This window comes from Podarcis erhardii (genome assembly GCF_964252035.2).
Source record: "Podarcis erhardii genome assembly, chromosome: Z".
Lineage (NCBI taxonomy): Eukaryota > Metazoa > Chordata > Lepidosauria > Squamata > Lacertidae > Podarcis > Podarcis erhardii.
Window position 1 is genome coordinate 33,781,057 of NC_138504.1, and position 22,726 is coordinate 33,803,782.

At 45.6% G+C, this 22,726-nt stretch overlaps 1 long non-coding RNA gene across 1 annotated transcript; it reads right to left on the bottom strand.

The window, feature by feature from the left end:
* Nucleotides 1–577: 577 nt before the first annotated feature.
* Nucleotides 578–13,951, bottom strand: LOC309333615. Its single transcript, XR_014152590.1, has 3 exons — nucleotides 13,831–13,951; nucleotides 4,832–4,927; nucleotides 578–1,619 (listed from the first exon to the last, which is right to left on the bottom strand). It is a non-coding gene; the product is annotated as an uncharacterized lncRNA (long non-coding RNA).
* Nucleotides 13,952–22,726: the final 8,775 nt, after the last annotated feature.

Here is a 22,726-nt window from a genome sequence, read left to right on the forward strand (position 1 = left end):
CTCACTGAAAACTTTATTCCAGCAGACTTTTTAAGTGAACTCTTACTTTATAGTTTTAAGCCATTTTTAGTCTTACTGTCACTTGCACACCACTTAAGAGTCTGCTTTGACTTTGCTGGCATCCGTCTTGGGAGACAAAGGAGGCGTGTGCCTTTGGGGGTGAGGTCAAGTTGTTGAAAGGTTGCAGCACCGGCTGTGGCTGTAGTGACTGATGTGGGAGAGCTGTTACAGCTGGGGCAGATGAAGGCATCCAGTTGTGCAGCTGTACATGCACCAGGGCACTTCTTCTCTTTGCGCTCCTCCCAGTGGTCATTTTTCCTCCGGTCATTGCTGTGGATGCATGACCTGACTGTCTGCCTCCAGACCAGGGGCACTGGCACAGGAAGAGGAGTGCGGGGGGAGTGCACCGCCTCCGGCAGCACGATCCCAGTGAGGTGCCATCGTGGCTGTCCCCCCACCGTGGCTGTCCCCCCACCCCCACAGGCAGTGCACCACGCCCTCAGGGTGTGCACCAGCCATGCCCCCACCTGCTTTCTGCCCCCCAGTGTTGGAGCATGAAGCTCCGCCACTGACCAGGGGTCAGCAAACGTTTTCAGCAGGGAGCCGGTCCACTGTCCTTCAGACCTTGTGGGGGGCCGGACTATATGGGGGGGGGTGAATGATCTTCACCCGCCCGCAAAGAGGCCTGAAGATGCTTCGCTTTACCTGTCCCAGTTGTCGTACCAATAGCTGCAGTTGGGCTTCTTCAGCCAGGCGCCATGGCAGGGTAGGAGGCTGTGTTGGCCGGCAGAAGACAGAAGCAGCAGCCCTGGCAGAGGAGCCACGGATGGAGAGGCACCGTGGAGGAGAAGACAGAGCCATCCGCCAACCCGCAAGCTGACTCCCACTGTCAACAGCGCCCGATATAGGACAAGATTGTTCCATCGCTGAGGAGAAAAGTGCTGCCATGTGTGAGAGAGGAAAAGAATGTGCGCATTGGCGATCCACCCGCTTGTGATCCACATGGCGATTCCCGGACCATCCACGGGCCGGATCAAGAAGGCAATTGGGCCTGATCCGGCCCATGGGCCTTAGTTTGCCAACCTATGCTCCAGACCAGGGGTAGGCAATCTAAGGCCCGGGGGCCGGATGCAGCCCAATCACCTTCTCATTCCGGCTCGTTAACAGTCCAGGAATCAGTGTGTTTTTACATGAGTAGAATGTGTGGTTTTATTTAAAATGCATCTCTGGGTTATTTGTGGGGCATAGGAATTCGTTCATTATTATTTTTTTTCAAAATATAGTCCGGCCCACCACATGGTCTGAGGGATTGTGGACCGGCCCACAACTGAAAAAGGTTGCCGACCCCTGCTCCAGACCCTTTCGTTTGTCTGCAAGGGATTCTCCACAGGTTGATGTTGCCAGCCTTCATGTCTTGTCTGCAGACATCTCTGCAATGCAGAATTGGTCTGCTTTAACTAAGCAGTACAGTATACAAATGGTTGAAGTAAATGAGATAAATAGTTTACACCAGCTTTCTGATTTCCCATAATTCTTTGCAATAAGTCATGACAATTTCTTCCCAGTGTTCCATGTTGAAATCTTGATTAAATGCGAGCCTCCTCAGCCATTCGGATAAGCTGCAAAAAAACAAACAAACAAACAACCCCAAACCTAGAATAAGCCCAGCTCTGGGGAAGTCACCACCTTTGCAATCAAATTAAGATGAGCCTTGCAAAACATAGTTCAGGACGAAGAGGCCTTGTGAGAGCTTTAGTACCATTTACCAATGAGCTAAGCAGATGCTGGATGCATGGAGATAGTCATGGCAGCTTTAGCCTGCTTTAGCCTTAAAATGTTGCCAGATTAATTATTTTTGTGTTTGTTTGTTTGTTTGTTTTAGCATATGTTCAAGAACATAAAATGAATCTGAAAATATCCTGTCTGGTTATGCTCAAGATCCTGTCATGTACTTCCTTTACTTGGCTGGGTCAAACACTGTGGTCAAGGAGCAGGAATTTCCAGAAGAGGATGGGGGAGCGGGGAGTAAGTCCTCTGTTGCATTTTCAAAAGTTGGCAGTGGTGCATACTCATGCACTCACTCACGCACACGCACACCCCATTACCAGAGCAGCTCTTGCATAAGAACATAACAAGAGCTGTGTTGGACCAGGCCCATCTAGTCCAGTATCCTGTTCTCACAGTGGCTGTGCAGATGCCTCTGGGAAACCCTAAAGCAAAACCAGAGCATAAGAGTACGGTCCCCTCCAGCAGTTTCCAGCAAATGGTGTTCATATTACTGCCACTGTACTACTTACAGTGGAGGCAGAGCATAGCTAGCATCCATCAGTAGCCCTTTCCTTCTCCATGAGTTGGTCCAATCCTCTTTTAAAGCCATCTAGGTTGGTGGCCATCACTGCCTCCCGTGGGAGCAAGTTCCATAGTTTTAACTATGAAGGAAGGCTTTCTTTCATCCGTCATGAATCTTCCAAGTTCTAGGTGTTTTGAGAAAGGGAGGAAATCTTTTCTCTATCCACTCTCTCTATGCTGGGGATAGCTTTATTAACCTGTATCATGCCACCGCTTACTTGTCTTTTTCATTTTGCAAACGTTGATTGACTCTGACCCCCTCCCTGGAAGGTTCCCTGGAAACAGTTCTCTTGCTTTCTGTGACAAGAGACAGTAGGCAGAGGAGACGAGGGCCAGCACAAAAGAGAATGGAAATGGGAAATCAGGGTTGTATCCGTTCAGAAAAGAGCAACCCAAATGAATGGGGTGGGGGTTTGAAGTGACTCCCCTATGAGGAAAGATTGCAGCATTGGGGGGCTTCTTAGTTTGGAGAAAAGGTGAGGAAGTGGATAGAGAAAAGTTTTTCTCTGACTCTCGTTTCTTTTTGTATACTAAATTTATCCGTTATCACCCGATTTATTTTTGCATTTTGATCTGAGTAAACAGTTGCATTCCCCTATTAAAATTTTCTCCAAATCCCATCTCCTCCATCACCTTTTTCAATGAAGCTCCAATAAACTTTATCAAATGCTTTCTCCGCATCTATGAACATTAATGCTGCTTTTTCTCATTTCTCACTTCCAGATAACTCTATAATGTTCAATACATTTCTAATATTATCTTTGATTTGTCTGCCTGGAAGGAATCCAGCTTGGTCATGGTGAATAAATTCTTTTAAGATTTTTTTCATTCTATTTGCCATAACAAATGCAAATATTTTGTAATCGTTATTTAATAATGAAATCGATAGAATGCTAGAAGATGCAGGACATGTAAAATGCAGCACAGAGTTAAACTATGGAACTCCCTTCCTCAGGAGGCAAGTGGTGGCCACCAACCTAGATGGCTATAAAAGAGGAGTAGACACATTCATGGAGGAAAAGAAGGCTAATGAGGGCTACTGGCCATAATGTCTGTGTTCTTCCTCTATAATTTGAGGCAGCAGAACTTCTAAATATCAGTTGCTGGAAACCACAGGAGAGGAGAGGACTCTGGTGCTTGGGTTCTACTTGCTGGTTTCACATTGGGCCATCTTTTTGGCCACTGTGAGGACACTGGATTAGATGGACCCCTTGGGCCTGATCCAGCAGGCTCTTCTTAGGTACTTTTGGTTACATTTTTATCATCGACCTATGTCAATAATATTAAGGGTTGGGTCCTAGGGGTAGGCAACCTGTGCCCCTCTGGATGTTGTAGAGTAGAACCCTTCTTGAACAAACAGGTAACTGGACTTTCTCACCTGACACAAGTAGAGCAAGGAACCTGAGTCCCTGATGCCAGAACAGAAAATCCCGACACCTGCTCTGATTTCAACCAACAACCATGGATGGTGCCATGGTCTAACCACAACTGGTGGGTACCACCTGGGCTACCTGTGAGCTAAGCTGCTAATGGGAGGGGACAAGGAGCTGCAGAAGTTTCACCACACTTTGCCCCCCCCCAATGCATAGGCACACTTTCATGCACACGTTCTCCATCTTAAGACAGTGAAACTTGCATTAAAAAGAAACAGCAAAAGCCACAGTTCTCAGGAAGAGAAATTCTACACACATTCAAGTGTCCTGCAGTTGGATTGAATTTCAGCATCAATGCAGGTGTGGGTTTTCTGAGATACCTGCTTTCTGAGGCTTAATAGACAGTCTCTCAAGATACGCTTGCCATTAATAATAATAAAAATGGGATATTAATTTCCCCCTCCCCCTAAACAGGAACCCCAGACATACACACATGCACACACACCTGTGTCTGAAATCATATCCTTTCCGGCAGAGAGGAGAGAGAAAAGTTTTATTTACTCATTTAAGATCATTTTTACACCACTTAAAATATAAAGCATCTCTAAACAGTGTGTAGCAAACTTTAAAAACAACAACAGAAGTATTACAAAGGTATATAATAAAACCATCAATAGTAGGAGACTGCTAAGAATAGCAATGAAAAGTATTGTTGTTGGTTCTTCTTACTGACAATTTTATTATCTTTTTATATATTGCTTTGAATCTTTTTGTTTTTACAATCAAGCGGTGCATAAATTTTATGAAATAAATTAATTTCATATTGTGGAGCCACTCTGAGACTTTTTCTTGTGGGGATTGAATGAGGAAGGGGAGAATCGTGTATGCCACCTTAACCTCCTGGGAGGAAAAAGTAGGATATAAATGCAATAAGCAACCAACAAATAAACCGTCACTATGCCTCTTTTCCTTGTTTGCTTATTTCCTTTCTTTTTAAAAAATAAGGTTTTATTAAAGCTTTTTCATGATACAAGAAAATAAAAGAAACTAATCTGGACAAAAATGAAAACTGAGAGAGAAAGAGAAATGAAAGCACAGAGTCCTCTCACCTGGGACTTCCCTTTCTTTTCCAGGTTTCTCATGATGGGAGGTCTTCCCTTCCCTGCTTCTCACTCAGGGGCCTTCACCAACCATCCATCACCTTCCTGAAAGAGAGAGAAAGAGAGAAAGAGATAGATCCTTGGTGGCCAATAGTGCACCAGAGCAGAGGACACCAAAGGAAAACAAAAGAAGAGAGTTTCCTGATTTTTCTAATGACCAGATTTGATGCAATCTGGCAAAGTCTCATCACAACGCACCCATTTTTCAGGAAAACATGTCTGGGTGCTGCGAAAGCCTGCATCTCTTTAAAGAGAGCAGTGAATTTTCTCTTCCACCACCTCCATCTGCCTGTTCCTGTGAGCTGACTGTGCTCCACATCTTTTACCACATTCACACTGTATGTAAAATATCATTTGGCTTTGGAGATTCTCTTGGAGTGGGGAGGGTGGTTGTGCTATCAAAGTCTCAGCTGGTGAAATGATGAATTTTAAAAGTTTAGATGTGGCTCCAAGCCTCTACTCAGTCCCAAATGGTTTTGATTTTCAATTTAGATTGGGTCTTTTACGATGGAGGGACTGATCAAGGCCAAAGTCTTAATGACTTTGGGGAGGGGGGGACGACTTGAAACTGGAGCTTGTGGATGTGATGTGAACATATGAGAGTGCTGGAGGTGAAATAGTTAAACAGAATCAGAACCCAGGGGGGGGGAGTCAGAGGGACTATAAAACCAGCTCTGGGAGAGGCAAAGGAGTTGTTCGCTGGGAGTTGGGTGGTTGGTTGGAGTAGGAGTGAATTGGGATAGAGTCTGTGGGTAGGTTGAGTTAGTGTAGCGAAATAAGCTGAGTCAGGAACAGTTAGGAACTAGGAAGACAAGTAAATATCTGAGAGGTAGTTTAGTGAGTGAGAGCAGGTTGCGGAAGTTGTAGGTCTGGATAGGCACCCCATGATTGTAATTGACTGATACCGTTTATGAAACCACACACTTGTTAAGCTGCAATAAATAAACAGAAGTTATGTTCCAACTTAACCCTGATTGGACTCAGTATTGTACCAGATAGGGCCTGGGTGATGGCAACGAGAAATAAAGTGGTGGCACAGGGATCAATAGATGGTGAAACGTCCGGGAACCCTGTGTGATCACCACAGTAGAAGAAGAGTTTGGATTTGATATTCCGCTTTATCACTACCCGAAGGAGTCTCAAAGCAGCTAACATTCTCCTTTCCCTTCCTCCCCCACAACAAACACTCTGTGAGGTGAGTGGGGCTGAGAGACTTCAGAGAAGTGCGACTAGCCCAAGGTCACCCAGCAGCTGCATGTGGAGGAACGGAGACGCGAACCCAGTTCACCAGATGACGAGTCTACCGCTCTTAACCACTGCACCACACTGGCTCTCAGTAGATTGGGAATCCCAATTTTGTGAGAAGTAGGGTAGGCCCTAGACTTAAAGTCTCTTGTTGTCTGAGGGGAAATAGAATGGTGATAAGCTGGCACTGCAGGATATCATGAGTACATGCCAGGTAATAAGGTAGGAGACGAGTAGGTCCAATCTGCTTTAACAATTAAGGCTGCAATGCCACGCGTGTTTACCTGGGAGGAAGCCCCACTAGACCCAGCGTGGTCACCCTGCAGGCATTTTAACTTAATTCAAATCTTTATTTTAACCCATTTTTTACTTCAATCTTATATTGATTTTCTTGCATACCGTCTCTAGAGGTGGTTATAGTTAAGTAGTACCAAAACTGCCCCCCCAAAAAACCCCCAAAACAAATACTGTATGCAATTAGATTGCTAATCACTTTGAGGTGGCTTGTGGGAAGTGAAAAGAGTGCAGACTTATTTCTTACAAATGTGGAACAGGTTTTATGTGGCACCAGTAGTGCCAGTTCTGCCAATTGAAGAGGTCAAGCAGGCATGTATGGGGTAAAGCAATATTGTGGGTCCCAAGTTGTTAAGGATGGTGGGCCTGTTCAAATCCCCCTTTGGCAGGGGACACAGCAGCGCCCTCCCTCTTTAATTTCCACACACACACACACCACCATTTTTCTTCCTTCTTGCCCCTGCTACATTATGGATAGAAGTCAATGCCATTACAGAAGCACTCACAGGTCAAAGGCAGGTCAACGGGTTGATGGGGGGAGGAGAATAGAGACCCCACCCCACCCCTGTCACCAAAAAAAACCCAGGCATGCCCAGCTCATCAGGGAGCCTCATCCAATGGGGAGCTTTTCAGTGGGGAACGGAGTGGCCAACCCTTTGGCTCTGCACACTGTTTCAGAGCCATATGGGTGAATCTGTTCAGAGGTGGTGCAGGCGCTGTAGGATTGACCCCCAAAACACACACACATCACAGTACTAGTAAGTTTTTAAAATGTGACATGCAATAAAATGAAAGAGGAAATCCAGCCCTGAACAACAGTGCGCATGCCTATATGCTGTTTCGTTGCGCAAATTTCAGCGGCGTCCCAAGCACTTGACGCAGCAGTCATAAGAAGTCAGTCTCCCCTATTACAAGGACAGTTGAGGTTGAGGTCAACTGGGAAATCCAGGGTGGTGTAGTGGGTAGAGTGTCAGACTCATAGGACCTGAGAGAGACCAGGGTTCAAATCCCTGCAGCTGGGCCACATGAAGCTCACTGGTTGTGACCTTGGGGGCCAGTCACTGCCTCTCAGCCTAACCTACATCACAGGGTTGTTGTGGGGATTAAATGAGAGGAGCGGGGAAACAACGTACACCCTCTTGATCTCCTTGGAAAAGACAGTGGGATGTAAATTAAATGAAAGGAAGCAAAATAAATAATATCTAGAATGGTTGAGTGGGGGAAGGGAAGCTAGCTTACCCCAGAAACAAAAAATTAGAATGCAAGGGGTTGTGTTGTTGTTGCTGTTGTTGTTGTTGTTGCTACAATTAATTTATTGTCTTTCAAACCACTGTCTCAAGGCAATTTACACATAAGATAATAAAAAAACAGTTTAAACAACAAATGCGTTGGAAGCAAGCCTTATTTCTTTAAAACAAGTACAATAATATAAAAAGCATGATACAAATAGTGCATATAAATAAAAAATATAGTAGTATTCATTGCATCCAGTGAGTCGCCTTCAGTGCTGGTCCTGTTCAGAAGGGACACACTGAAACATCCACAAACAGGAGTAATTTCAGCCTGTTAATCCCAATGGGTCTACTTTGAGTAAAACTTGCTTGAATGCAACCTGATGTCAGCCCTACTTAAAGCTGCCCCATTGAAATCAATGGATTTAAGTCAGCCCTTGAATTTGTCCTACTCTGAGGAGAACCAGCTTTAGTTTGGGGACAAATCCAGGCTGCAGATTTAAGTCTGACAAAAGAATGCATCTTTCCGAGGCTGGTGATCATCCCCGTTTAGGGCCATCCATCATCAATGTCCTCTAATGGGCTAACAGCCGGGATGGCTGAGCTCTTCCTCCTATTGGCCAGGAGGACCATCCATCTTGCTCTAACCCTATTTTTCCCCTCTTCTTTTAAAAAATGAGAAAGAAAAGGAGTTGGTAGGGGGAATAGAAAAATGAGCAACCCCTTTTCCCAGGGGGCTTTTGTTTGCTCATTCGAGTCCTGTGAAAGGCACATGGGGGAAAAATTAAATCAAAGCCCAGTTTCTCTCCCAACCCCAACCCCCATCACCACTCTCTCATCCCCATCTCAGGGTTGCCATGAGAGACCAGAGTGATCCCTCCCCACATCTCTTTCTCAATAGAGCAACCTCTCTGGGAAGGAAAAGCTGATTAGTGTGATGAGTTGCATCTGTTCGCTGCTCTCAGCGCTGCTTGGTGGGCCTGCAAAATTCCTCCTTGTCCTTTGCGGCCATTTCCCCTGCTTATGAGCAAATTACTATTATGAAAATTCTGAGGCACAGATAATAGAATCTATTCCGACCAACTGCAATGCAGGAATCACAATGAAAGAATCCCAAACGTGAAAAACCTCCAGAGAAGGAAGGTCCACCACTTTCCGAGGGAGTCCATTCCATGGTCGAACAGCTATTAGGAAATCCCCCCCCCCAATATTGCTTCAGACTTGGCCTTTTCACCTGATTGGAGGCTATGTATACACAACATTTATTCCAGAATCAGTGGAGACTATTTGTTTTTCCTGCGTTGTCAACATGTGATCCAGACCCATTTCTTTTTTTTCCTTTTTCCTTTTTCTTTTCTTTTTGTCCCTGAAAAGCAAAGCATAGTTAATTTTTGCAACTCATTCCCATTGGCTTGATCCAGCAGGACTCTTCTCATGTTCTTATGTCTAAGAAGTGACATGATAGAAGTTTATTAAATTAGGCATGTAATGGAGAAATTGGACAGAAAAAAGTCTCTCTCAATTTCATAACACTGGACATCTAATGAAGCTAAATGCTGGAAGATTCGTGAAGTGCTTCTTCACACAGCGAAAACCTGCTCTTTAATGCTGTATCGGAGCAAAGGGCAATCCACACAAAACCTGAATTGCCATTTGTTGTGCTTCAGCTTTAAAGAGCAGGTTTTCGCAGGGAAAGCAGGCAAAGGAGCAAAAACAAAAGCAGCACTCAGACATAGAGCTTTACGGCATGGACCAGCTCCTGGAAAGAGCTGGGCAAAAGATAAGAGTGGATAAGCCCATTGATGTCTTGAAAAGAGGATTGGAGGAGAGTAAAGCTATCCATATGGAGAAGAGAAGACTCCCTGGAAAAGACCCTGATGTTGGGAAAGATGGAGGGCACAAGGAGAAGGGGACGACAGGGGACGAGATGGTTGGATAGTGTTCTCGAAGCTACCAGCATGAGTTTGACCAAACTGCGGGAGGCAGTGGAAGACAGGAGTGCCTGGCGTGCTCTGGTCCTGGGGGCCACGAAGAGTTGGACATGACTAAACGACTAAACAACAACAACAAAGCTATCCATGGCTTTCCACACAACAGTAGGTTAGGCCAAGGGATATAGTAACTGGCCTAAGGTCACCCAGTGAAAGCTTCATGGCTGACTGGGGGAATTGAACCATGGTGTCCCAGGTCTTAGCCTGACACTCAACAACTATACCACATCTTGGGCCCAAGACAACAAGAAGACCCCCCCCCCACTGTCCTCCATTCACAACCTCTGAGGTGGGATGGCAATGCCTTTCTAACAATTCCATCATGTCCACAATGAGCTTCTCATAGGACTATGCCTCATAGTGTCCTTTTCAATCATACAGTTCTGGATTGGCAAAAAATTACTTTTGCAAGCCCAAAGGATAATTACTTTGAATGATTATCATGGAGTGCACAGTATGTTAAGTACTATCAGACAGGATGAATGCACTAAAGGCTCACAAATGTTATTCAAGATTCAGGTAGGTAGCCGTGTTGGTCTGAATGCAGTCAAAATAAATAAATAAATTGTCCAGTAGCACCTTAGAGACCAACCAAGTTTGTTCTGGGTATAATCTTTCGTGTGTATGCACACTTCTTCAGATACGAAGATGTTATTCAGAATGCCTTAATTAGGTCTGTGGTTCTCAGAATTCTGAACAAAACAATTTATTTCCAATGTCATTAACACTTATTTTTTTAAGAAAAAGAAAAGGTTTAAGACAACGAGGTTTTTGAGTGGGGAAGGGATGAGGGGCCCTTAAAAACTTATTCTTACCCTTAAATAGAAATTGACCAGGAAAAGATATATTTTCTTTACACCTGGGAGGGGTTTGAGGGGAGGAATCAATTGATCTCTGAAACTGATCATACTTGGCTTTACAGGAAACTGTTTTAGCTGCATGGGGAAGGTCTGCAGCTCAGAAACTCCTAAGTTCCACCCTCAATGGCATCTCCAGGTCGAGCTAGGAAAGATTCCCTGTATGAAGCACTGGAGAGCTGCTGCCAGTCAGTGTAGGTAATCCAAAACTAGACTGACCAAGGCTCTGACTCGGTATAGGGAAGCTGCCTATGCTCTGGGCTTGCCTTATTCCAAACAGTTTCAGCTGGGTAATTCTGTTCCATTTGAATGCTGTGCAGGGGGCAAGAGAATTCCTTGCCATTGAAGGTGGTTGCATGTGGTTTCTCTGCATTAGTTGCTGCCCAGGCCTCCCTGCCAGTCAAGACCTGTGGGGGGGGGGATTTTGCCATACATCTCCACCCCATTGATGGCACCACTCAGATCACCCTGATTAAGGGATTGTACAGAATTCCTTTACCTCAGAGGAGGTTCTAATTGCTGTGTCATGTAGCATCTCAGGAGGCATGCCCTGAACACTGACTCATACAGAGGCACATTGTGCAGAGTTATCCCTTTCTGAGGGTGGTTACTTCTTGCTCTTTCCACTCTTCATAGAATTGTAGAGTTGGAAGTAACCACGAGGGTCATCTAGTCCAACCCCTTGCAATGCAGGAATCTTTTTGCTCAATGTGGGGCTCAAACTCACAACCCTAAGATTAAGAGTCCTCTGCTCTACTGACTGAGCTATCCTAGGAGCACAAACCTTTCTGTCCTAATTGCTGTGTCATGTAGCATCAAAAAAAGCTTATGCCATTCTAGGGTGCATCAACAGAAGTATAGTGTCCGGATAAAGGGAAGTCAAAGTACAGTTCTATTCTGCCTTGGTCAGACCACACCTGGAGTCCTGGTCCAATTCTGGGCACCACAGTTAAGAAGGATTATTGACAAGCTGGAACATGGGCAGAGGAGGATGACCAAGATGACCAAGAATCTGAAAACTAAGCATTATGAGGAACAGTAGAGGGAACTGGGTATGTTGGAAAAGAAGATATTATGGCAGCCATCTTCAAATATCCAACTCAATGTTTAGGAACTACTTTCTGAGGATAAGAGCTGTTCAACAGTGAATGGACATCCTTGTAGTGGACTGTCCTTCCATGGAGGTTTTTTAGCAGAGGTTGGATGGCCATCTATCAGGAATTCTTTAGCTGAGATTCCTGCATTGCAAGGTATTGCGCTACATGACCCTTGGGGTCCCTTCCAACTCTACAATTCTGTTACTCTAATTGTGCAGTTACTTCCAACTTAAATTGGTGGCTGAGGAGGAAGCATATATTAACTATGGAAACCCATGGAACACCACAATATCCAGCCACTCACAGGAGAACTGCACTGAGGCCATGGGCACCATCCTCTGTTTGCAGAGATCAGGAGTGCAACTTGATGAAACACGGCAGGGTCGCATGCCTCTGGATGTCAGGCAAAGTTCACGGCAGCCCATGTGAAAGGAGTTAAAATTTAACAGGGGGGTTTGCAAAGCCCATGCCCTGAAATTGAATCCCTAGGCTGGGATGAGAGGCAAACACTATAGCCAGCCCTGTTGCTGCTCTTGGAAGAGATCTTTTTTTTGGGGGGGGGTCTTGATCTCTGCCAGCTGGATCTCCACTAAGTGGGATGGTTCCACCTTTCCTAAAGGAGCATTTGCTTGCATTGCTTTCTTATTGAGGTTTTAAATGCTTGGGTGAATGTCCTTATTGGACTGTTGGGTGCCTTTTTATATAGAAAAGTAGGATAAATATAAAATGGCATTCAGATTTAAAACAAAAACATGAGAACATGTTAGATCAGACCAAGAGTCTAACTCTTGTCCAGCCTTCTGCTTCTCCTAGTCAGACGCTTCCAGGAAATTCACAAGGGGGACAGGAAAGTGACTACCCTACCACCATTGCCTCTGAGTGACAGGTATTCATATAGCCCCAAACATAGACTGAAAAGGGATGCTAAGGATCATCTGGTCCAACCCCCCACAATGCAAGAATCATAGCTAAAGAATCCCTGGCATATGACCAGCCAACCTCTGCTTGAAGACCTCCAAGGAGGGTTTGCTGTGTTTCAACTCTCCTTTGCTGAAGGTTATTAAATGGGGGTTGGATGTGGAGGTTTCAATACAGAGGCATCGTTCAACTGTTTGAATATGCTGGTGGAACTGAATGAAACTGAATGCTGGAAGACTGGTGGCCATTATCCACAATGCCTATGTTCCACTTCCACTGTTGGAAGCAGTATGCCTCTCAACAGGAGGAAGGGAGGAAGGGAGGCTGTTGTTGTTGCGCTCAGGTCCTGCTTGCACAGGCATGCTATAAAAAGCACTATGAGAGCAGGTGATGGGCCATTGACCTGGTGCAGCAGGCTTTTATGTTCTTAATTTCTCCCCTACACTTAATTTTGATGATAAAAGAACAATGATCTCCCACAATCCAGCTCTCCCAAGCCTGCCGCTAATGTTCTGGAAAGTAAACACTTCAGATCACTCAACTCCCCTTCCTCAACAAGCTGTTACCCAGGAGAGCTACTTGGAGAGGTTTATCCATGGTGATAGAACCAATTCCTTCATAAGCTATTTCTTCCCGTCCTGCTAAACACAGGTGGGGCTGTTAGCTTCCAGGAGACAACAGCATGGTCAGAGGCGTAGGAAGGTCAGGTGGTACCTGGTATGGAAAATTTCTTGTCAACAACTCCCCCCCCCCCCAATTGATTTTTTTATTTTAATTTTTTCCTGCAAATATGGTTTTACTTTATTTCATATTTTCTTACAAAGGAATATAGATTCTGGGCCTCCGATAACAAGTAGGTGACTGTGGACGGATACTTAAATCTGCAGGATGGATTGTGTTTTGGCTTGTGTTGTTTTATTTATATTTATTTATTTTTTAAAAAAACCTGCAAAGTGGTTTACCAAAACAAAAAACATGCCAGTTAATATCTTGACCCTGCTCCACTGAATTGAAATTTCAGCCTTCACCACGTAGGAAAACGGCCAAGTAAACAGCTATTTTCGTGGAGGAGGGTCAAGACATTAAGTGATATGCATGAAATTTCATATATAGCTATATAATCCCTAGTGTAGTAAGATAAGACCTTTGGAGCAGGCATTTTCAAAAAAGCTTTTTATGAACCGCCCTAGTAGGGCAGTAATTGTTCCTTGATAATTTGTCACACACCCCCTCCATGACGGCACCTGGGGCAGACCGCCCCCCCCTTCCTATTCCCCTGAGCTTGGCTACAGAAACCTTGTACAATGTGCCAACCTGATCTTGGGAGAAGCTTCTTGAAGAGGGCTTTCTTGAAGCGGATGTTGCGACAGGAGGAACTCGGGTTGGAGGCCAACCCAGCCAGAGGGCATCAGCCAGCCATGCCGTCAGGAGAAGGGAGTTGCTGTTTGCCAGCAGCAGAAGTCTGATGCAACTCGTTCCTGGAAAACTGCCGGAATTCCCAGCCCAAAGAATATTTAATTTATTCATGCTGTACTTGGAATCATAGGACTGTAGAGTTAAAAGGAACCCCAAAGGTCATCAAGTTCAACCCTCCCCTCTCCACAATGCAGGATCCCACCCCTCTGGGTGGCTGCATGTCAACAGAAGAACATGAGGTGCTGCCTTGTACCAAGTGTCCATCCAGCCTAGCATTGCCAACACGAATGGGCAGCAGCTCTTAACCTTATTGGACAGCTCTATCTGATGGGGCTAGGTTTTGAACCTGGGACCCATGCAATGATGGCTGCTGCCCTTCCCCTAAAATTAAAGTAAGATTCTAGTCCTCATAGAGCTGAATGAAAAAGGGACAGAAGAAGTCGCTTTCTGGTGTACAGTGGTGCCTCTGGTTACGTACTTAATTTGTTCTGGAGGTCCGTTCTTAACCTGAAACTGTTCTTAACCGGAAGCACCACTTTAGCTAATGGGGCCTCCTGCTGCTGCCGTGCCGCTGTCATGCGATTTCTGTTCTCATCCTGAAGAAAGTTCTTAACCCGAGGTAATATTTCTGGGTTAGCAGAGTCTGTAACCTGGAGCGTATGTAACCTGAAGTGTCTGTAACCTGAGGTACCACTGTATCTAACGCAATGTTGCCTGCACTAGATGAGCCACTGGCCTGATCTAGCAAGCTGTTCTTATGTTCTTACCCCTCCTGGGGGTTTTTTTTCTTGGCCGAGGTGTGTTCTTGAGCTCTGAGTATGACTCTTAGTTACTTGGATGGAGAACAGAGCAGGGCATGTGTGTTAGAAACCAGCCTACTACACCAAAGTGAAAAATTCACATGTTGCTCCGCCCACTTTTGCCGCTAGCCCCGCCCACCACTGGCATGCAGCCCTTGGAAAGCTGCCCAGAACGGAATGCAGCCCTTGAGCCACAAAAAAGGTAACATCACCCGTGGATTACAGGAAAATGTATCCTCTCTCCTATGGATGCTGATATCTCTGCTCCCCACCCCTCCGCAAATCTGATTCTCTTCACTGATGCGCTGAAAGATGAAGCCATTTGGGTCTCTACTCTCCCTCTCTCTCTCATGCAAACAGTTCCTTGAAAAGCAGGGCAAAGCTACCATCCAATGCTTCTCCCTGAAGTCTTCTTGCACCTTGAAATTAAACCACCACCTGCTGTTCTGAGCAACTGATGCCAAACTGAGTTGCAACTCCCATCAGTGAAGCTCTCCTTTGCACATGAAAAAAGAGGAGGAGGTCCTGTGCCAGTGATGTTCAGATTGCGTGATAGAGGGCACCTGGACCAGAAGGGCAGGCCAAGACTCCTGAGAAGAAGCCTCCAGCCCATCAGCCCCCAGAGCAGGAATCTTCAGCTGTAGAGTCCAGCTATAAGGAGGAGATGGATCTTGTTCCTTGTGTGAATCCACTGGCACTAGAACTCACATCTTGTCCACCTAAAGAAAGAGGACAGAGGATAAGTTTTCCTCCCACTCTCATAATTACACTAGAACTCATGGACGTCCAATGAAGTTGAAGGTTGGAAGATTCAGGGCAGATAAAAGAAAGTCCTTCTTCAAGCAGCGCACAGTCAAACTGTGGCACTCACTCCCAAAGAGGGCAATGGTGGCCACCAAAGTGGACTGCTTAGAAAGCAGATTAAACCAATTCATGTTGAGGGCTATCAAGGGCTGCTAGCCACAATGGCTGTGCTCTGCCTTCATGGCTGGAGGAAGCAATGCCTCTGAATACCAGTTGCTGGGTGCTACAGGAGAAGTGAGGTGCTCTCCTTGTGCTCAGGTCCTGTTTGCAGGCTTCCCGTTGGGGGATCTGGTTGGCCACTGTGTGAACAGGATGCTGGACCAAATGGACCTCCTTTTGTCTGATCCAGTAGGGCTCTTCTTGCAGAGGTCTATTGTGAAAGCAGATCCTCCATGCCCAGGGGCAGTTTACCTCTAAATGGCAGATAATGGGGAACAACAATTGGACAATACTGTCCACTCAGGTCCTGCTTGTGGGCTCCCCATTTGGGGCAACTGGGTAGCCACTGTCGGGAGAGGATACTGGAACAGGAGGATCATCAGCCAGATTCAGCAGGCAGATTATTATGGAGCCAGTGCAGCTGTTTTTAAAGGAGTGGGTTTAAATTATGCATTATATAATGTAAGTTACTAGCCCTCTCCTCTGTAGCTCTTTATTGCCAGGTGATCCTTGTACTTTCTGAAGTGGTGTAGAGACTCTGAGCTGCTGCAGACATCTGGCTTCAGTGTGGAGAACACAGCTCACCTTGGTGGTTTTCTTGACCTTTTCATTCTGCAGAAAACTACCCCCACCCCACCCCACCCTCCTACACACATACTGATGTTCTCTTACACTGAGCTGGTGGCTTAAGGGAGACCTGTGGAAACAAGGAGGGGGAAGGAAAAGAGAGAAACCGTTAGACAGCTCTCTGACATTTGCCACCTTGTTGTAGAACAATTGGAGAAACAATGGGTGAAGAGAAATCCCATAGCTCAGCTTAAATTAAACACCTGTTTAATACTTGGGCATTTAACTCCCAAAGCATGTCTTTCTCCAAGAACTTTTTCTCCCATCTTCATATGAGGCAAACACACCTCTGAGCATATGCAAAGTATTCTCCTCTACCAAATAAGCCCTGCTGCTTCCCAGACATCCCATGGTGGGTGATAAATGAACAGAAATCACAGATTCAAATCAGAAATCATCTCTCCTTAGTATAGATGTTGGCTCATTAAGAAATTAAGATGAGCTTACTGGAACATGCCCATAGCCCATCTAATCATAAGCGTGGGTTAACCAGCCTCATATAACCAACATGCTTAAGTCTAAGTCAGGCATAGGCAAACTCAGCCCCCCAGAGGTATTGGGACTACAACTCCTATCATCCCTGACCACTGGTTCTGTTAGCTAGGGATGATGGGAGTTGTAGTCCAAAACATCTGGAGGGCCAGGTTTGCCTATGCCTGGTCTAAGTAATACATGAGCGAGTTAATACCACAGAATAAGCTGATCTGCCAGGTTTAACTATGCCCATTTCCCCTTACCTTGGGAGAAAATAGGTAGCCTTTTTTTCTACCTTTAGTCTACCTGAGAAGCTCAACATGTTAGGAGGGCTAAGCTGGTTGCTCCAGCTGGGACTACATGGCTCTCACAAGCCACTTTTGAATTCCTTTACCAATAATTTCAGAACTTTTACCACTTTGGAACAAAGCCAAGTTTAACTGCCTGTGCAATTTTTCCAGGTTCATGGGGAAAAAACACATGAACCTGGCCGTAGAAGAGTTTTTAAGTAAAGCATTTTTAACTCAGCAAATGTGGAGTCTTTTTCTATGCTAAGGGAAAAAGGGAACTCTTGGAATTCACTCCAAAGGGCATATTTCAGAGGTCTAACAGCATATGTTTCCACACTTTGTGATTTTAAACCTCTGTTGGGGTTCTCCAAAGAGTACTTGCCCCAAACCTAGATCTTAGCATCCTGGGAATTCTCCTTTTATACCTATTTTCTATTTGCACTAACCATCAGACCATAAGAAGAGCTTTGCTGGCTCAGGCCAATGACCCATCTAGCCCAGTACAGTGGTACCTCAGGTTAAGAACTTTATTCGTTCCGGAGGTCCATTCTTAACCTGAAACTGCTCTTAACCTGAAGCACCACTTTAGCTAATGGGGCCTCCTGCCGCGCCGCCGGAGCACGATTTCTGTTCTCATCCTGAAGCAAAGTTCTTAACCTGAAGCACTATTTCTGGGTTAGCGGAGTCTGTAACCTGAAGCATATGTAACCTGAAGTGTCTGTAACCCGAGGTACCACTGTATCCTGTTCTCACAAGGGCCAATTAGATGCATGTGACAAACTCGCAAGCAAGACTCGAGCAAAAGAACCCTCTCCCTTATTGAGGCTTCTACCAACTAGCATTCAGAAGCGTTGCTGCCTCCCACTGTGAAGGCAGGATATCACCATCATGGCTAGTGGCTACCCATAACCCTCGCCTCCTCCATGAATTTGTCCAATCCTCTTGCAAAGCCATCCAAGTTGATGGCCATCACTGCCTCCTGTGGCAGGGAGTTCCGTAGTTTAACTTTGTGCTGTGTGAATAAGTCCTTCTTTTTAATCTGTCCTCAACAAGATGTGGTCGGTCTTTGCAGAGAGAAGACATAAGCCCACTCAGCAGATCAGAAAGCCTACAGAGTAAATATGCAAGATAAAGATTCTGGTTGCTGGGAATGGAGGGCTCACTATGCATGGGCACTGGGGGGCGGGAGGAGTGGTGGTGGGGGGCAGACTTGAACGAAGTCATTTTCCTTCCATCTTTTTTCCCTACCCCTTTAAAGGTCTAATGTCGCATCGGCTGGTTGACTCTCGGTAACAAAGCCTTCCTTAAAGGCAGGTGATCTCAGGCAAAAGAGAATCAAGTTATCCCAATGTGACATTAAACCAGAGTTAAGGTTAAATACCTCCTGGATTGCCAGATGGTGCTCACTTTTCTTTATGAAAGAAAGAGAAAAGGCTAGGGGGGTTACAAGAAGCTGAAAGGGAACTTTTGAAGTCAATTTTCTAACATATTTTCTTGGCTTGCGGTTGCGCCACACACACACACACACACACACACACACAAACACACAACGTTGATTTGGGTACATCTGTAATAAACGAAACTGTGGGAGTGGGAGATTGTGGGAGTGGGAGATTCTTTTCATTCACCACTGACTGGGATATTTAAGCACTGGGGAGATTTTAACCACAAATTCAATCTCAGCAAGAGTACACAAAGCTGCTGTTTTCCAAATATTTTATATCCCCCTCCTTCTCTCTCCCCCTCACCACTCTCTCTCATTATAATTTCTAAATTAAAACTCTATTCTGCCTTGGTCAGATCCCACCTGGAGTCCAGTTCTGGGCACCACAACTCCAGAAGGATATTGATCTGTGGAACTGGCACTGTTCCAGGTGCCATATAATACTCATTCCATATTTGAAAAAGAAACAATATTTTAGTGTGGCAGCGCCTACAAGCACCTGTAAAAACATTTTTGTTTAGGCAAACCTACCCAGATGTGTAGAATGGCGCTGTGTGTTTTAATCTGTTTTTACTTCATTGATGTTGGTTTTAAAAAAAAAAGTTTTAAAACATTGTTTTTAACAATTTTTACTGATAATGTTATTGTTTTATTCTCCTTGTAAATCATTTCGAGGTTCTTGTTATTTTACAACCAAACAGTGTATAAATGTTATTTAGTGACATGGGTGGCGCTGTGGTCTAAACCACTGAGCCTCTTGAGTTTGCCGATCGGAAGGTCAGCGGTTCAAATCCCCGCGACAGGGTGGGCTCCCATTGCTCTGTCCCAGCTCCTGCCCACCTAGCAATTTGAAAGCACACCTGTACAAGCAGATGTATAGGTGCCACTGTGGTGGGAAGGTAAACTGCATTTCCATGCGCTCTGGCACCCGTCACAGTGTCATGTTCTGCCAGAAGCAGTTTAGTCATGCTGGCCACATGACCAAGAAAGCTGTCTGTGGACAAACACAGGCTCCCTCAGCCCAAAAGGGAGATGAGCGCCACAACCCCATAGTCGCCTTTGACTGGATTTAACCATCCAGGGGTCCTTTTCCTTTACCTTTACCTGTTATTAAATAAATAAATACACTCCCTCCATCACTGAAAGCAGCCTGTCTCTGAATTCCTGTTGTTGGGAATCACAAGTGGGGAGGGCTGTTGTTCCACTTGGGTCCTCCTTTGGGGCTTCCCATTAGGGCACCCACTTGGCTACTCTGAGAATGGGATGCTCAGTCATTTGGGATGACCTTTCCCAGGACATTTTCCCCCAGGTGGAACTCCCCAGAACTCAGTTCCGGCACCACTCAGGTGGGCGCCAATGTCATTCTAAGAGAATGAGGGAGGCGTTCATGGCGAGTTTTGGCACCTCTTTTTCTAGAAAAATAGCACTGCCCTTTCTTAAGCTTTTTCTAACTCCACAAGATCAATTTTGGGATGTGGCTACCGGAACTGTAGCTTAGCCACATATGGCTAACCCCAACCCTAAGAATTTTGGAGGTTTTGTTGGTGGAACATGTGTGAGTTTGTTTGTGTGAGTGAGATAGAGAGAGAGAATACTTGACAGGGCAGTCAGGTTTGGCCCAGTGGGCCATAAGCTATGCAGGCCCAGCCTAGCCCCTCATGGTAAAGCCTTTTTGGGTCCTAACTGTCTTTCCCCACAAGGCAAACCTGCAAATTCCAGAGGCCTGCATACAAGGTGCTCGATTTAATTATGAAACCCTCGTTGCACCTGGCCTCCTGAATGCTAGAGCGAATTGTTTTGTGCAAGTCGGGGCAATCCCAGGGGCAGCGAAATTCCCCGATGCCATCCCCCAACACCCCCCCAAAAAAAACCTGTCTTGTCAAAACAACATTGGAAAACAGGCTCAGAGGTGCAGCTGCAAACCAAGGACCACTGCCAACGCCAGCTGCTTGTTAATTGCGGCAACATGTTGCCTCACGCTGGGTCCTCCGCAAAGACGCTGCAGGAGCTCAAGAGCTATTTTGGCACTTGGCAGCGAAGGAATGTTCCCACATGCTCCAGTGGGGGAAATGTTGGCAGAGCTAAAGGTGAGAGAATCATAGAATCATGGAGTTAAAAGGGACTCCCAAGGATCATCTAGTGTGTAGTCCAACTCCCTGCAATGCAGGAATCACAGCTAAAGAGTATGTGGCAGATGGTCATCCAATATCTGCTTAAAAACATCCAAGGAAGGAGAGTCCACCACCTTCTGAGGTCATAGAATCATAGAACGATAGAGCTGGATGGGACCCCAAGTGTCATCTAGTCCAACCCTCTGCAACATGAGAGGACGTGTTTTTGCCACCGATAATTTTTCTTAAGCTTCCTAAGTTTGTGTTCTTAATATATATTTGGGGTTTTTATTTTGCATTAAAGGGGGGGGGATGCAAATGCAATGTAAGGCAATGACCAGCATGACCCTAACCTTCTTTCGCACCTCCAAGCCCAAAGGAAAACTGGGCAGACAAGAGTCTGTTTCTCCGGTTGCCGCAAAATGCATTTAGTAGCTTTTTCCTGGACAAATTCAATTTGCTTTAACGATGGTGATGAGAAGATATTTCTCCAGGCTGTTTCGTCCAGCAGAGCCTGAGTCATTGCAGTTCAGGGCCGAGGCAGATGGAAACCTTCTGCCTCTCTAGCACCTCGGGCACAGTGAGAGTCAAAGCATTTTTTAAACAATGGGGAAACTGAAATGAGAGATATTGACCATAGCACCTCCTCCAGGCATCCTTTTTATTGCGCATTTATGATGATGATTTGTGCTTGTGATGGGATCAGGGCAGTTACACGTGATGCCTCTTCCAAAGACTAATTGCGCCTGGAAAAGTTTCAGACCAGAGAGACTGCTTTGTTTGCAACTGGGGTATGCCCCATACCTTCCTGCTGAAATCTGAGAACTTCTTATACTGCAAATGTTTGAGGCCAGGTGGGAGGCAGTGTCACCCCACATTTGCTGCACTAGTTGGAGAGCCAATGTCATGTAGTGGTTTGAGTGTTGTACTAAGAACTGGGAGACCAGGGTTCAAATCCCCACCTGATCATGAAGCTCACTGGATGACCTTGGGCCAATCACTGCCTCTTGGCCTAACCTACCTCACAGGGTGGTTGTGGGTACACAGAGAACCATGTGTGTTACCTTAAGTAATTTGGAGAACAAAGGTGCAATATAAATACAGTGAATGAATGAATGAATGCTGACTGACAGACAGACAGACAGACAGACAGACTGACTGACTGAATGAATGAATGAATGAATGTGCCCCTTCAGGTGTCAATAGTGCCATAACATTGGGAAACCATTGCAGAATAATTGGTTGGTTGGTTGGTTGGTTGGTTGGTTGGTTGGTTGGTTGGTTCTTGGACGGGCTGATCAAACATATTACAGTGGTACCTCTGGATACGAACGGGATCCGTTCCAGAGCCCCATTTGCATCCTGAAGCGAACGCAACTCGCATCTGCGCATGCGCGGGTCATCATTCGCCGCTTCCGCGTGACGTCATTTTGACTGTCTGCGCATGCGTGAGTGGCAAAACCTGGAAGTAACATGTTCTGTTACTTCTGGGTCGCCATGGAGTGCAACCTGAAAGCACTCAACTTGAAGCAACTTCAACCCGAGGTATGGCTGTAATTACCTTTTAATTGTCCAAAGGGTCTCCAAACAACTTTCATTGGGGAAAAAATTAGAATTGTACAGTAGGGTGGGATTCCCAAGTGTCATCTAGTCCCACCCCCCACCCCCCAGCAATGCAGGAATTACAGTCAAAGGATCTCTGGCAGATCTCTATCCAATCTCTGCTTAAAAACCTCCACAGAGAGTCCACTATCCTCCAGTGGCTCTTACTGTCAGAAAGTTCTTTCTAATGTTAAGTTGAAATCTTCTTTCTTGTCATTTGGACCCGTTCATTGGGGTCCTCTCCTCTGGGGAAGCAAAAAACAAGCTTGCTTCACCTTCCATGTCCCTCAAATGTTCCTCATAGGGCTTGGTTGCCAGACTGAGTTTTTCAAGCACCAAGTTTAAAGCCAGGCTCTTGGATTAAGCAAGAGGGAGATGGGGGAGGGCCAGTCCTTTTGAGCCTTCACCATCCTTCTTAGCACCACTTACGTTGCCCGTTAAGAACATCCAAAGCTCCCAGAGACAATTAAGCTCGAGGGAAGC